At 42.5% G+C, this 17512-nt stretch overlaps 1 protein-coding gene across 1 annotated transcript in view; it reads left to right on the top strand.

Moving 5' to 3' along the window:
- The window catches only part of zbtb16 (zinc finger and BTB domain containing 16), a 211558-nt gene that overhangs the window by 110595 nt on the left and 83451 nt on the right, over window positions 1-17512 (top strand). The window lies entirely within an intron of this gene.

Raw genomic sequence — 17512 nt, 5'->3', positions numbered from 1 at the left:
TTCTTTTCCCCCTCAGCCACTTAAGGTGTTAGCTGGCCCTGATTGTTTCATTATATGAAAAATATGCAACCATGATAAAGATTCAAAACATGAAACACAATATGTATATTAGAGCATCATATACAATATTTATATATACATATACAAAACATGGAACACAATATGTATATTAGAGCCCTTTTCTTTTCCCCCTCAGCCACTTAAGGTGTTAGCTGGCCCTGATTGTTTCATTATATGAAAAATATGCAACCATGATAAAGATTCAAAACATGAAACACAATATGTATATTAGAGCATCATATACAATATTTATATATACATATACAAAACATGGAACACAATATGTATATTAGAGCCCTTTTCTTTTCCCCCTCAGCCACTTAAGGTGTTAGCTGGCCCTGATTGTTTCATTATATGAAAAATATGCAACCATGATAAAGATTCAAAACATGAAACACAATATGTATATTAGAGCATCATATACAATATTTATATATACATATACAAAACATGGAACACAATATGTATATTAGAGCCCTTATCTTTCCCCCCTCAGCCACTTAAGGTGTTAGCTGGCCCTGATTGTTTCATTATATGAAAAATATGCAACCATGATAAAGATTCAAAACATGAAACACAATATGTATATTAGAGCATCATATACAATATTTATATATACATATACAAAACATGGAACACAATATGTATATTAGAGCCCTTTTCTTTTCCCCCTCAGCCACTTAAGGTGTTAGCTGGCCCTGATTGTTTCATTATATGAAAAATATGCAACCATGATAAAGATTCAAAACATGAAACACAATATGTATATTAGAGCATCATATACAATATTTATATATACATATACAAAACATGGAACACAATATGTATATTAGAGCCCTTATCTTTCCCCCCTCAGCCACTTAAGGTGTTAGCTGGCCCTGATTGTTTCATTATATGAAAAATATGCAACCATGATAAAGATTCAAAACATGAAACACAATATGTATATTAGAGCATCATATACAATATTTATATATACATATACAAAACATGGAACACAATATGTATATTAGAGCCCTTTTCTTTTCCCCCTCAGCCACTTAAGGTGTTAGCTGGCCCTGATTGTTTCATTATATGAAAAATATGCAACCATGATAAAGATTCAAAACATGAAACACAATATGTATATTAGAGCATCATATACAATATTTATATATACATATACAAAACATGGAACACAATATGTATATTAGAGCCCTTTTCTTTTCCCCCTCAGCCACTTAAGGTGTTAGCTGGCCCTGATTGTTTCATTATATGAAAAATATACAACCACGATAAAGGTTCAAAACATGAAACACAATATGTATATTAGAGCATCGTATACAACACACACACACATATACAAAACATGAAACACAATATGTATATTAGAGCCCCTTTCTTTTTCCCCTCAGCCACTTAAGATGTTAGCTGGCCCTGATTGTTTCATACCTGGAATTCCCCCCCCCCCTTTTTTTTTTTACACCCGGAGGATAAGTGTTCATACCATACATCAAGGGAACCACTGACCACATAGGAAAGCTGATGAAGAAACATAACCTAAAAAATATCAACTCTCAAAAAAGCAGGGGAATTCCATACAGGAAACAATCAGGGCCAGCTTACACCTCCCAACAAAGGATTCTCCACTGCCCATGTGCGGAGTGCCTTTGATCTCCACACTGCAACATATTTCTAAGTAGGCCTGAAGAGTCAAATGTTGTTGGGTTGCTGTGAATTTTCCGGGCTGTCTGGCCATGTTCCGGAAACATTTGTTGTGCCAGCTGTCAGCTCTAGTTTGTAGTGCGGCTTTCTTGTACTGGTTTTTTGTCTGCTGTGCTTTGAGGAGTTTCTGATTATTATTATTATTATTATTATTATTATTATTATTATTATTATTATTATTATAATTTAACCCCACTTGCCTAGTTTCCAACATACCTCACAACCTCTGAGGATGCCTGCCATAGATGTGGGCGAAACGTCAGGAGAGAATGCTGCTGGAACATGACCATGCAGAACCGAAAACTCGCAACAACCCAGTGATTCTGGTCATAAAAGACCCTTCCCTGAGGACATGATATATTTGCACTTTTAGCACTTTGGCCTAGATCCTTTTAACCCAATTCATGATTTTATCATTTTATCTTGTATGTGGTTTTCTATGATTTGCTTTTATTGTCTGATTGATCTGTTTTATTGTTTGTTTTTATATTGTTCTGTCCGGGCTTGGCCCCATGAAAGCCACCCCGAGTCCCTTCGGGGAGATGGGGCGGGGTATAAGAATAAAATAATAATAATAATAATAATAATAATAATAATAATAATAATAATAATAATAATAATAATTGTGCGGTTTTCTGGCATTGTGTATTTCTGCCGCTTCTGTGACTGTTCATTTGGGGTTTGATGATTCCGTAGCCCACTTGTCAATGGATGTCCAGAATCAGCAGCATCCACCGCGGTCCTTTTTATCCTGGGCGACGACCGAGCCAGTATAGACTTCGTTTGGGTTTGTTTCTCCATAATGCTAATGGGTTCGGTGCTCTTAGTCCTGCTCCTCAGCTGAGGCCTCTCTGGCTTGGTTGGACCTGCCGGTAGTTACACTACCGCTAGCACAGCCCTCAGTCATCATTGGAGCAGCTAAGCCCCCCACCACCACCACCATGTCAAGGTGTCACCTGCGGGGGGGGGGGGGACTGTGCAGACTGGGCAAGGAAACCGATGAAACCATTGATCATATCCTCAGCTGCTGTAAGAAAATTGCACAGACAGACTACAAACAGAGGCACAACTATGTAGCCCAAATGATTCATTGGAACCTATGCCTCAAGTATCACCTCCCTGCAGTTAAGAACTGGTGGGATCACAAACCTGCAAAGGTTGTGGAAAATGAACACGCAAAGATACTGTGGGACTTCCGAATCCAGACTGACAAAGTTCTGGAGCACAACACACCAGACATCACAGTTGTGGAAAAGAACAAGGTTTGGATCATTGATGTTGCCATCCCAGGTGACAGTCGCATTGAAGAAAAACAACAGGAAAAACTCAGCCGCTATCAGGACCTCAAGATTGACCTTCAAAGACTCTGGCAGAAACCAGTGCAGGTGGTCCCAGTGGTGATGGGCACACTGGGTGCCGTGCCAAAAGATCTCAGCCGGCATTTGGAAACAATAGACATTGACAAAATTACGATCTGCCAACTGCAAAAGGCCACCTTACTGGGATCTGCGCGCATCATCCGAAAATACATCACACAGTCCTAGACACTTGGAAAGTGTTCGACTTGTGATTTTGTGAAACGAAATCCAGCATGTCTATCTTGTTTGCTGTGTCATACAGTAATAATAATAATAATAATAATAATAATAATAATAATAATACATCACACAGTCCTAGACACTTGGGAAGTGTTCGACTTGTGATGTTGTGATACGAAATCCAGCATGTCTATCTTGTTTGCTGTATCATACAGTAATAATAATAATAATAATAATAATAATAATAATAATAATAATACATCACACAGTCCTAGACACTTGGGAAGTGTTCGACTTGTGATTTTGTGAAACGAAATCCAGCATATCTATCTTGTTTGCTGTGTCATACAACGTCGTTGTGTCAATAATAATAATAATAATAATAATTATTATTATTATTATTATAAAAGCCTTCGACAACACATTAATGTTGAACTCTTTGCATGTTTATGAACACATCCTATCCTTTCCATCCATTTGCATGGTTTATACTCTCTCTTTTTTTCTGTTTGGAATGACTTCATTGAGCAAGAGGAGGAGGCGGATAATAATAATAATAATAATAGTAATAATAATAATAAATGCCTGGCACCCGTTCCCACTTCAGAGCCGAGCGAAAGAACAGCCAGTCCTGTCCTTTGGAAATTGGCAAGCAGCACACTGTTCCCTGACTGATAAGAGCTACTGTAAATAAAACTGTACGCAGCCGTAAGATGCTGCCGCCCCGTGTCTCGGCTCTCATTGTTCTGACAGCCTTTGCTATTTTCCTCCCCCCCCCCCCCTTTGCTTTTTTGCCGGTCGGCTGTTTTCGGTACATGCTGTACTTCCCTTATGTAACCAAGCATGCGTATCTCGCTTGGAACAGTCAAGATGTTTATTTTAACGTCTCCAGCGCGTTCCCTCCTCCTTTCGTATGATTCCTTTGCAAATAAATGATGGGCTTGTTTTGTGAAATGTTTCCAAAAAAGCGCTTTCCAAAAAAAGCCTTGTTGACTTTCTTCACCTGATCCGCAGAGGTGCAAAGCTTGGACCAACTTTGGGCTTCCTCGAAATGTTTTGGACTCCAACTCCCACCATTCCTAACAGCCTCAGGCCCCTTCCTTTTCCCCCTCAGCCGCTTAAGCGGCTGAGGGGGAAAAGGAAAGGGCCTGAGGCTGTTAGGAATGGTGGGAGTTGGAGTCCAAAACATTTGGAAGAAATTCCCAAGTTGGTCCATGCTGGATCTACACTACACTACACTTTGGCACTGCGTAAACAACTAAAACTCAAGGTGGTGGGATGATGGGAGTTGTAGTTTTGATACTGCTTTGAGCCTTCGACGGAACGGTGCGAGCGGATCAGCAAACTGCAAATCCCATTGAGTTTTGGGAGATTGGAAGCCATCGCTGAGAAGGCTTTTGGGATATGCAGTCCTCTCCCAACCTCAGCCAGCATGGACAGTGTTGTCGAAGGCTTTCATGGCCAGAATCCACTGGGTTGCTGTGAGTTTACTTCATGTCCCAGAAGCATCCTTTCCTGAGGCCATAAGCAGACAGGCCTTGAAGCTGCAAGGCTATGCGATGCTAATCAAGCTGGCCAATTGCAACATTCACACTTCCTCAAATAGACCAGAGTTCTTTCTCCCGCCCTGGGCATAGATAGATAGATAGATAGATAAAGCGAGCAGCCAGGCTTTGAAGCTGAAAGGCTATTCGATGCTAATCAAGCTGGCCAATTGCAACATTCACACTTCCTCAAATAGACCAGAGTTCTTTCTCCCGCCCTGTGCATAGATAGATAGATAGATAGATAGATAAAGCGAGCAGCCAGGCTTTGAAGCTGAAAGGCTATTCGATGCTAATCAAGCTCACCAATTGCAACATTCACACTTGCCTCAAACAGACAAGAGTTCTTTTTCCCACCCTGGGCATCATTCCACAGACAGACAGACAGACAGACAGACAGATAGATAGAGCAGCCAGGCTTTGAAGCTGCAAGGCTATTCGATGCTAATCAAGCTGGCCAGTTGCAACATTCACACTTGCCTCAAACAGACAAGAGTTCTTTCTCCCACCCTGGACATCATTCCACAGCCAGATAGATAGATAGATAGATAGATAGATAGATAGATAGATAGATAGATAGATAGAGCAGCCAGGCTTTGAAGCTGCAAGGCCATTCAGTGCTAATCAAGCTGGCCAGTTGCAACATTCACACTTGCCTCAAGCAGGCAAGAGTTCTTTCTCCCACCCTGGGCATCATTCCACAGATAGATAGATAGATAGATAGATAGATAGATAGATAGAGCAGCCAGGCTTTGAAGCTGCAAGGCCATTCAGTGCTAATCAAGCTGGCCAGTTGCAACATTCACACTTGCCTCAAGCAGGCAAGAGTTCTTTCTCCCACCCTGGGCATCATTCCACAGATAGATAGATAGATAGATAGATAGATAGATAGATAGATAGATAGGGCAGCCAGGCTTTGAAGCTGCAAGGCCATTCAGTGCTAATCAAGCTGGCCAGTTGCAACATTCACACTTGCCTCAAGCAGGCAAGAGTTCTTTCTCCCACCCTGAGTATCATTCCACAGATAGATAGATAGATAGATAGATAGATAGATAGATAGAGCAGCCAGGCTTTGAAGCTGCAAGGCCATTCAGTGCTAATCAAGCTGGCCAGTTGCAAGATTCACACTTGCCTCAAGCAGGCAAGAGTTCTTTCTCCCACCCTGGGCATCATTCCACAGATAGATAGATGGATAGATAGATAGAGCAGCCAGGCTTTGAAGCTGCAAGGCCATTCAGTGCTAATCAAGCTGGCCAGTTGCAACATTCACACTTGCCTCAAGCAGGCAAGAGTTCCTTCTCCCACCCTGGGCATCATTCCACAGATAGATAGATAGATAGATAGATAGATAGATAGATAGAGCAGCCAGGCTTTGAAGCTGCAAGGCTTTACAATTCTAATCAAGCTGGCCAATTGCAACATTCACACTTGCCTCAAACAGACAAGAGTTCTTTCTCCCACCCTGGGCATCATTCCACAGATATATAAACCTGACTTGCCTAGTTTGCAACAGACCTCGCAACCCCTGAACATGCCTGCCATAGATGCAGGTGAAACATCAGGAGAGAATGCTGCTAGAACATGGCCATGCAGCCCGGAGAACTCAGAGCAACCTTATTATTATTATTATTATTATTATTATTATTATTATTATTATTATTATTATATTATGACACAGCAAACAAGATAGATATGCTGGATTTCGTATCACAAAATCACAAGTCGAACATTTCCCAAGTGTCTAGGACTGTGTGATGTATTTATTATTATTATTATTATTATTATTATTATTATTATTATTATTATTATTTTATTACAACACATCAAACAAGATAGATATGCTGGAGTTCGTATCACAAAATCACAAGTCGAACACTTACCAAGTGTCTAGGACTATGTGATATATTATTATTATTATTATTATTATTATTATTATTACGACACAGCAAACAAGATAGACATGCTGGATTTCGTATCACAAAATCACAAGTCGAACACTTCCCAAGTGTCTAGGACTGTGTGATGTATTTATTATTATTATTATTATTATTATTATTATTATTATTATTATTATTATTATTTTATTACAACACAGCAAACAAGATAGATATGCTGGATTTCATATCACAAAATCACAAGTCGAACACTTACCAAGTGTCTAGGACTATGTGATATATTATTATTATTATTATTATTATTATTATTATTATTATTATTATTATTACGACACAGCAAACAAGATAGATATGCTGGATTTCGTATCACAAAATCACAAGTCGAACACTTCCCAAGTGTCTAGGACTGTGTGATGTATTTTCGGATGATGCATGCAGATCCAGGTGAAACGTCAGGAGAGAATGCTTCCGGAACATAGCCATACAGCCTGGAAAACAGACAGCATCCCAGTGATTCTGGCCATGAAAGCCTTCAACAACACATCACATGTTGTTGCATGCTGCTTCTCCGGAACACCGAAACCTGTCCTGCTTTGGGGTCTTTTCTGCCCCTGTTTTTGTCTCCAAAACAGCCCATGAATGGCAAGACTGGATAGCGCTCTTTTCTTCTACCCGGGACTCTTTTCTATGGAGGCCGGCCTCTTAGGTCAATGATTCTGGAACAAAACATTCCCTGAGCAGCTTCTGGCATGACAGAGCCGTAATGGTTCTCAAATAGAACTGACCTTTCTAATTATGTGGGTAATAAAGCCCTGTTTATTATTTAAGCGGAGCTTGGTTGTGAGAAGGACGAGGCAGGGAGAGGAGAAAGGCAAGGGGACGAGCAGAAGAGCCAATGCAGTGAAATCTTTTCTACTTGGGTTCGAATCTGTGCTCAGCCTTGGAAACCTACTCGGTGGTCTTCATCAAGTCCTGTTTGTTGGAGCGAAGATACAGAGTCAAAGCTCCTCTGAAAACCCTACGATGAGGGTCACAACGTTATAGTAGTCGGATGAGGAGAGAGCATATGTGGGCGTCCAGGTGACTTGTTCCTTATAGTGACCCTATGGATTTTATAGACAAAGACTTGGTTTGAGTCTCCAAAACTTCTATTGCTATGCGGTCTCCCATCCAAGTCCTAACCAGGGCTGACCCTACTTAGCTTTCAAGATCAGACAAACTGAAATCCTTATTCACTGATAGAAACCCACTGTGACCAGGGACATCTTCTCAGCCTCAAAGGGAGGCAATGATTGGGCCTGGGCTGTGGCGCAGGCTGGTGAGCAGCCAGCTGCAACAAATCACTCTGACCAAGAGGTCATGAGTTCGAGGCCAGCTCGGAGCCTGCGTTTGTTTCTGTCTTTGTTCTATGTTAAGGCATTGAATGTTTGCCTTATATGTGTAATGTGATCCGCCCTGAGTCCCCTTCAGGGTGAGTATATAAATACTATAAATAAATAAAAATGATGATGGCAAAGCTCCATGGAATAAACGTTGCTAATAAAAGGGGATAAGTAACCATTAGGCAGAGATCACGTGAAGGACAACAACACTTTTCTTCTTCCTTTGTGCTTTGTTCTTTCCCCCTTTCTGGCCGTTCTGGGTGGGTTTCGTATTGATTCCACGTTCTACAAACCCCGCTAAAAACCTGCAATGTACAAAACGGACTATTTGCATGTGATCCGAGGAAACATGGCCCATCTTCTCGAATCTATCAGCCTGGTTTGTGATGTTGTTACTCAGCCTCTTTTCTCTCCTCCTCCTCCTCCGTTTTGCTCTGTTTTCTCTTCTCCTTTTCCGGGGCTTGGCCATTTGGTTTAGGCACACTTGAATTGTTTTGAATGCAAACTTGACATCGGCCCCGAAAGCAGCCGCGGACGGCGTATGCACAGTAAACAGGCAGACTGTCTTATTGATTAACAGATGAGACCTCTATTATCGATCAAAGACTGGCGAGGAAAATTTATCACTTTTAATTTCAGCGCTGCCAAATATTTCTGCCTGTGAGCCAGCCGTTAGGGAGACGATTTAAAGGCAGAGGGAGTCTCGGGGAAAGTGCGGCGGGGGCCAGGAGGGAAGCCGGACCCAAGCATCTCCTGCTGTGGGTCCAGGCCTTGCCATGGGGCAGAATCACAGGAGGGCATGGGATACTTTTGGGGAGAAATGGTAGGGACGTGGAAGAACGGCAGGTATGATACCCTGGACATATTGGGTTGCACCTTCAAGATGTTATGGGCACCTTGGGACCTTGAAGAGTGAAGATATATGAGGCTCTCTTAGCTCTCCATGTTGGGTCTTCATATGGTTGAGTGCAACCCAGCATGCCTATGGCATCTTCAAGGTGTTCCCCGACTATTCTCTTCTGCTTCCACACAATTGTGCAGCACCTGAGGGACAGCTTGAAGATGCCATGGACATGTTGGGATAAAGAGATCTCAAAGGACCTTGAAGTCTGAGGATATATGAGGTTTTCTTAGCTCTCCATGTTGGGTCTTCATATGATTGAGTGCAACCGAGCATGCCTATGGCATCTTCAAGGTGTTCCCTCACTGTTCTCTTCTGCTTCCACACAATTGTGCAGCACTTGAGGGACAGCTTGAAGAAAATTGTGTTAAAGCAGAAGAGCGAGAGTTGAGGAACAGCTTGAAGATGCCATGTGTTGGGAATCATCCTGGACTACTCAAGTCTAAATGTAGTCAGATAGGTGATAGAGTTAGATTGAGGGAATCCTTTCCCTGTTTCCAAAGCATGCCTAGACAGGCTTTATACTGTGTTTCACTCTATCCTGTGTACGTCACATCCCTTACTTTGAAGTTAGTAGAAATGTGAATCTCCAGGGACACTAACTTCTCATTGGTCAGAATGTCTTTTATGGCCCCAATAAACTGGACCATGAGGTTGGAACCATTTTGGTTCAGTCTCTTCTCCCTTTGTCCTTCAAGCTAACAACACGTCCTGCCATCTCTCCTGGCAAGATGTAACTATTTAGATGTTTGTTATTTTTCCTTTCTTATTTTTTCTTTGAAACCAGTCTAGAGTAGACTAGATAGCTCCCAAGCCTTTCTATCTACAGTGGAGTTCTTTTTATCTGAATAAATACTTTTTGAACTTTTATTGAGACTCTGCAGTCCATTACAATCCTAAATGGTCAAAGGCTTCTCTTTGCTCGCCCCGTGTAAGTAACTGTTGCATTTGAAAGCTTTTGCTTTTGCTACTCTGCTGATTTTTGGTGGAATCTCCCCCAGAGAGGGTTAAATTGAGTCTAACCGCTCAGAGATTACCACAACACCATGGATATGTTGGGACAAATATATGGGGATAGATCAGACACCCTTGACTCTCCACATTTTCCTTGGCTTCCCCCTAAATAATTTTGGAAACAGAAGTGAAGTTGGAGGATCCCTTGAAGATGCCATGGACATTTTGGGTTGCACTCAACATTCCTCTTCTGCTAGAGGAAAGATTTGGGATCAGAGTTGCTTTCCTTTCCACTACACGCAACAGCTTATTAGGATTGAAATCGACACAAAGAAGTCTGAGGGCCTTGATGTGTGGGGTACATCAGGCTCCCTTGACCCTCTTTGTTGGTTTTTCATGGGGTTCCTGTAGGAAAGAATGGGAGAAAGTATACTTCTGCTGTTCCAGTTGGCTGTAGCACTGATCTAGATGCAATGTTTTGACTTTGTCTTAAGATTGGCAAAGGGAGCTTCATATCCTGGGCCAGATCAGGCTCACTGGGCTTCCTGAGATGCTCACAACCTTTGGTTTTGCAGACAGGGGCTGATGGGCATGCCAGTCCACCCCCTCCAGGTCCCAACTGTGGCCTCCCATCTCCAAAACAGCTCTCCAAACCCTCTTCCTTCCCTTCTGACCCATATTTAAGTGTCTGTTCTTTTCCGTCTCCTTTTCCTCCTCCCTGGCTCTCTCCTTCCTCGGAGGACGTTCAAGGTGACTTTCAATCCGCCTGCTTTTCACAGTTTCTTGGAACAGATGAATCAAACTTCCGAAATCTTAACAATTCCGTTCGCAGCTTTGGCCTAACAGCATATGCTCAGAAGACGGTGTTGCGGGGTCTATTTTTATCTCGCCAAGCAACTTATCTGCTGTTTAGACATCCGGTGCAACACGCTTGTTTCCCTCATTATAACCGGAGCCTGTGACCCCACAGACGCCAAAGTTTTCTAAGAAATGCCACAAATACCACATCGCTGCAAGCCTCTTGCTGCCGTTCCTGTCCCCTTTTTTCTTATCTGATGGTGTCGTCGTCCTCCCGTGTTTATTCTTTGGCACAGAGACGGGTGGAGATGACAATTAGCGGAACGTGTTGCGGTGGGGCGGGAGGCAATTAAATGGAGATTCGTTACCACGCCGATAAGGCACTGGCACTATCACTCACTTCCTTTTTTAAAAATAATAATAAACTGATTTCGTTTTGGAAAAGCAACCTTCATTTGTAGTCTTATATGGAAACAAGATTGATCTAATCGCAGCTTTTGTGGTTCTGTAGAAACTCCTGATTCTTCCCGGTGAAGTCAGTGAAGGAACCCTTTTAGTTACCTTTGAGAAATAGGAATTGTTCTTTTTTTAAGGTAAATGTGGCATTTGCCAATTTGGAGAGCTTTTGTGCTGGAATGGATTACCTTTTTGAAGTGACCTCCCAAGCCCTGCTTATGAAGGATGCATCTGCTCGAAGGAAGAAGTCACTTTTGTCCCATGCACATCATCGGCAGCATGAAAACAGGGCACCCATGTGTGTTTGGTCGTTCACCTGATTTCTTGTTGCACAATGTTGCCTTTCGACACAAGTGTCGTGTTGCAAAATGAACACCTAACTCCATGTGCAGTGGCACAAACAATGCAGCCAAAATGTGGGATGCCAATCAATACGTTTCCATTGGGTGCTTAAGTATCACTTGCCTTGTGCATGCTAGAACCATGAGTGGCCTCCACCTTGTTGTTGTTGTTGTCATTGTTGTTAATTTCCTTAGTGAATGAAAGACCTCCAAGTCTCCCTATTCTCATCACTCTTGCTCAGGACTCTGAACCATGTGACTTCCTTGGTCAACTCCATCCATGCTAGAACCATGAGTGGCCTTCACCTTGTTTTTGTTGTTGTTGTTGTTGTTGTTAATTTCCTTAGTGAATGAAAGACCTCCAAGTCCCCCTATCCTCATCACCCTTGCTCAGGACTCTGAACCATGTGACTTCCTTGGTTAACTCCATCCATGCTAGAACCATGAGTGGCTTCCACCCTGTTGTTGTTGTTGTTGTTGTTGTTGTTGTTGTTGTTGTTAATTTCCTTAGTGAGTGAAGGACCCAAGTCCCCCTATCCTCATCACCCTTGCTCAGGACTCTAAACCATGTGACTTCCTTGGTCAACACCATCCATGCTAGAACCATGAGTGGCCTCCACCTTGTTGTTGTTGTTGTTAATTTCCTTAGTGAATGAAAGACCTCCAAGTCCCCCTATCCTCATCACCCTTGCTCAGGACTCTGAACCATGTGACTTCCTTGGTTAACTCCATCCATCTAGAACGTGGTCTTCATCTACAGCCTTGCTGTCTGTTCTAGTGAGTCATCTCATGATGGGTCCAAAGTATGACAGCCTCAGTTTTGTCATCTTGGCTTCTAAGGACCTCATCAGATGAAGGGTGCCCCCCATTTTTATACACCTTAAAAGCAGTTTGGAGTCCCACAGAGCCCATCATACAATGGAAAACGACTTCCGCGTTAAAATTATTGCATCGTCTGCATACAGGTTCAATTTCAACTCCTCCTTCCTCCCAATCTTACACCCTTCCCATGTTTCATCCATCCTTATTTTATATGCTAGGGGTTCTATTGCCAGAGCAAATAACATTGGAGATAACGGACACCCTTGTTTGGTCCCATTCTCAATTTGAATGTTTTCTGTTCTTTGTCCATTCACTCTAATACAAGCCGTACTCTCCCTATATACTTTTTAAATCATTTCACAAAAATTATTCCCCAGATTTAGTTCTTTACATAATCTATACAGATATTCACCTCGTGTTTACAATATTTATATCATGCACCTTACCCAGTCTACTTTTACAACCTCTCCATTTTAATCCATGTTTTTATTAGCTCTTGTCATTTGTTTTTACTGGCTAATGTTTAAATTTTTATAATTGTGCATTTTTTTGGTCTATTGTTGTGTTTTATATTGCTATTGTTTTTATTCGGGCTTGGCCCCATGTAAGCCGCTCTGAGTCCCCTTTGGGGAGATAGAGGCGGGGTATAAAAATAAAGTTATTATTCATGGTTTACTTTGTCGAAAGCTTTATACACATCTAACTTTAGAATTGACATGATCAATTTTACTTATCAACAGAATTGAATGATATATTGTGGTCAGAAGACTATTCCCTCTGCTATCGCCATGAAATGATGTTGTAAGATGGGTTGAGTCTTGATTTGCTCTTAGGCCCATCTTGGATCTTTTTAGCATTTCAGATTGGTTGACTTTCTTCGTATCAACTTTCTTCATTATCCATCACAACCATACATAGAAATGGAAACTATGCTGGCATGAATCATCCTAATGATCTTCCTTGAGACCTCAGTGTCTCCACAGCTACCGTTTCAAGTGCTGGTCTTGATCTCCAACTACCCACCTAATTTAGGACCAAACCTTTCTATTTGAGATGTATCCCTCCATTGACCGATCTTCATCTCCTCTCTCCTTCCAACGTCCCCATTTCTGAACTATATTATGATCCAATTTGGTTCCACTTTTTGGAGAAATCCAAGCTCCCTCTCCATATCGATGTGTTCTTGGCCACCACTGCCAACATACGCTATAGCTCCCAAATTCCCTTGGGTTAGAGTCAACTTTTTCTTCTTCTCCTTCTTTGCATTTCCAAAAAAAAAAAAAAGTCATCCTTTTCCTTTGAACATCTGTGCTTTGAACACCCCTTAATTGCCAGAAAACCTCACAGCAATCATCCAAATTAGTTTCTGAATCCTTTGACGCTTTCTCTCTCTTTTTTCTAAGCTGCAGAGCTATAGTTTAGAGATTTCTCAAGTTGGCCGTTGTATTAATTAATAGGCTATTCGTGGAGAGACGTTCCTTGGGCTGAATACTAACCATGCTTGAGAAAGATATAGGCTTTTTATATATAAAGGGAGGAATTTGGAAAGTTATCCTTTGGACCTCAGAAGAAATCTGAAAGACAGGATCAAGAGTTGCTTTGGGTGTCCATCAAGCAAATAATAATAATAATAATAATAATAATAATAATAATAATAATAATAATAATGCTTTGAATACGATTTCCTGCTTCTCGGCAGGGGGTTGGACTGGATGGCCCATGAGGTCTCTTCCAACTCTACTATTCTATGATTCTATTATTATTATTATTATTATTATTATTATTATTATTATTATTATTGGGTTGCTGTGATTTTTCCGGTCTATCTGGCTATGTTCCAGAAGCATTCTCTCCTGACGTTTCACCCACATCTATGGCAGACATCCTCAGAGGTTGCGAGGTCTGTTGGAAACTAGGCAAGTGGCGTATATATACATATACATATACGTGGAACAATGTCCAGGGTGCGAGAGAGAACTCTTGTCTGTTGGAGGCAAGTGTGAATGAACTGAACTTTTATATATTTAAATACTTTTGCATCTCTGTAATTAGTGGATACTGGCCTTTCTAGTTTCAAGGGACCCATTTTCTTTTCCAAGTGTGAATGTTGCCATTGACCAGCTTGGTTAGCCTTGAATAGCCTTGCAGCTTCAAAGCCTGCTTGCTTCCTGCCTGGGGGAATCCTTTGTTCGGAGGTGTTAGCTGGCCCTGATTGTTTTCCTGCCTGGAATTCCTCTGTTTTCTGAGTGTGGTACTTTATTTATTGTCCAGATTTTAGTGTTTTTAAAATGCTGGTAGCCAGATTTTGTTCATTTTCACGTTGAAATTGTCCACCTCTTGATTTCTTTAATAATAGTTCCCAGTTGTCTTTATCGATTTTAACTGGCGTCGTATCGATTCTGCTCAGAGAATGCTCCTAGACCCTTTGACATAGAGCGAGACACAAATATTTTAATACACGGATGAATGGATAAAATGATGGGACGGTGAGACTTTCTCTCTGCTGCAAGAATAATAATAATAATAATCAGAAATCAGAGAGGTAAATGGATGAAATGATGTGCTTTCTATGCAGGAATAGGTTCCGAAACTCTCCGTATGGCGATTTACACTTTGTCGTTTTAACATAGGCTTGTAACTTGTAACAAAAATAGGAAATAAAAACCCTATCATTGCTTGCATGATCCCAAATCAGTTGAGCATGTGATATGGGAACGTCTTGCATCAGCCGTATCCTTCTCCTTTGGACCACCCCAATCGAATTAAAGGACAAGATTGGTGCCAAAAAAAAAAAAAAACTTCCCGACGAGGAGCTCGTAAAGCGCGTGAAGTGCTTTGAACGTTCCCTGGCATTATATAACCGCTAATTAAAAGTATGATGATTGGGAAATGTTAAAGAGAAGCGATTGCCTCTTTGCTAATTGCTTCATCTTGAAAAGGCTTCAACCCTCAAAGGAGGAAGGGCCAATTCCTTGCGAAACGGGGGCCATGTGAGGAGAGCATGGAGTGTGTCTACACTGTAGAAATAATGCAGTTTGATGCCACCTCAACCACTACGTGTTCCCGGGAGTTGCAATTTTGCAAGGTCTTGAGCAGGGATGGACAAACTTGGGACTTCCAGGTGTTTTGGACTGCAACTCCCACCATTCCTAACAGCCTCAGGCCCCTTCCTTTTCCCCCTCAGCCGCTTAAGCGGCTGAGGGGGAAAAGGAAAGGGCCTGAGGCTGTTAGGAATGGTGGGAGTTGGAGTCCAAAACACCTGGAGGGAGAGCCAAAGTTGGCCCAGGTGCCAAAGGGATGACTTCATGAGTTCTTGGTCAGGCCTGAGACTGTTAGGAATGGTGGGAGTTGGAGTCCAAAACACCTGGAGGGAGAGCCAAAGTTGGCCCAGGTGCCAAAGGGATGACTTCATGAGTTCTTGGTCAGGCCTGAGACTGTTAGGAATGGTGGGAGTTGGAGTCCAAAACACCTGGAGGGAGAGCCAAAGTTGGCCCAGGTGCCAAAGGGATGACTTCATGAGTTCTTGGTCGGGCCTGAGGCTGTTAGGAATGGTGGGAGTTGGAGTCCAAAACACCTGGAGGGAGAGCCAAAGTTGGCCCAGGTGCCAAAGGGATAACTTCATGAGTTCTTGGTCAGGCCTGAGACTGTTAGGAATGGTGGGAGTTGGAGTCCAAAACACCTGGAGCGAGAGCCAAAGTTGGCCCAGGTGCCAAAGGGATGACTTCATGAGTTCTTGGTCGGGCCCGAGGCTGTTAGGAATGGTGGGAGTTGGAGTCCAAAACACCTGGAGGGAGAGTCAAAGTTGGCCCAGGTGCCAAAGGGATGACTTCATGAGTTTTTGGTCGGGCCTGAGGCTGTTAGGAATGGTGGGAGTTGGAGTCCAAAACACCTGGAGGGAGAGTCAAAGTTGGCCCAGGTGCCAAAGGGATGACTTCATGAGTTTTTGGTCGGGCCTGAGGCTGTTCGGAATGGTGGGAGTTGGAGTCCAAAACACCTGGAGGGAGAGCCAAAGTTGGCCCAGGTGCCAAAGGGATGACTTCATGAGTTTTTGGTCGGGCCTGAGGCTGTTAGGAATGGTGGGAGTTGGAGTCCAAAACACCTGGAGGGAGAGTCAAAGTTGGCCCAGGTGCCAAAGGGATGACTTCATGAGTTTTTGGTCGGGCCTGAGGCTGTTAGGAATGGTGGGAGTTGGAGTCCAAAACACCTAGAGGGAGAGTCAAAGTTGGCCCAGGTGCCAAAGGGATGACTTCATGAGTTTTTGGTCTGGCCTGAGGCTGTTAGAAATGGTGGGAGTTGGAGTCCAAAACACCTGGAGGGAGAGCCAATTTTGGCCCAGGTGCCAAAGGGATGACTTCATGAGTTTTTGGTCTGGCCTGAGGCTGTTCGGAATGGTGGGAGTTGGAGTCCAAAACACCTGGAGGGAGAGCCAATTTTGGCCCAGGTGCCAAAGGGATGACTTCATAAGTTTTTGGTCGGGCCTGAGGCTGTTAGAAATGGTGGGAGTTGGAGTCCAAAACACCAGCAGGACCGATACTCACACTGAGTCACACAGGAGAGAGAAAGAGGGATTCTTTCATCCTCCACTTAAGAAGCTGAAGGGGAAAATTTATTTATTTTATCTATTTCCAATATTTCTATCTTGCCCTTCTCACCCAAAGGGACTTAGGGCGGCATATAATTGGTAGCAATTCTATGCCGACACATGATCAAAATCAAACAGCGTATAAAATCTATTACAAACAATTGAATACAGTATAAAATATAAAACATATGGTTAAAATCCGTTCATCCAATATCCTCGTGCTTTATCCATACATCAGTCCAGGTCGTCTTTGTCGTTTATTCATAGCCATGTTTTTAAGGATTTTCTAACACTCAAAAGGGTTGGGGCTTGCCGTATATCTCTGGGGAGGCAATGTTAGGAATGGTGGGAGTTGGAGTCCAAAATACCTGGAGGACCCAAGTTTGCCCATACCTGGTCTTCAGCCTTCTTTGCCCAAGAGCGCTGGTTCCTCACCAAACTACGCATCTCAAGATCCCATCTCGTTGAACCATGGCAGTTGAAGTGATCTATTCTTGCAAAGAGAGTAAAAGTTTTACTATTCTTGGCCCATAAA

This window comes from Anolis carolinensis, unplaced genomic scaffold (assembly GCF_035594765.1).
Source record: "Anolis carolinensis isolate JA03-04 unplaced genomic scaffold, rAnoCar3.1.pri scaffold_8, whole genome shotgun sequence".
Taxonomy (NCBI): domain Eukaryota; kingdom Metazoa; phylum Chordata; class Lepidosauria; order Squamata; family Dactyloidae; genus Anolis; species Anolis carolinensis.
The sequence above is the reverse complement of the archived record's forward strand: the minus strand, read 5'-3'. Positions and strand labels throughout refer to the sequence as shown.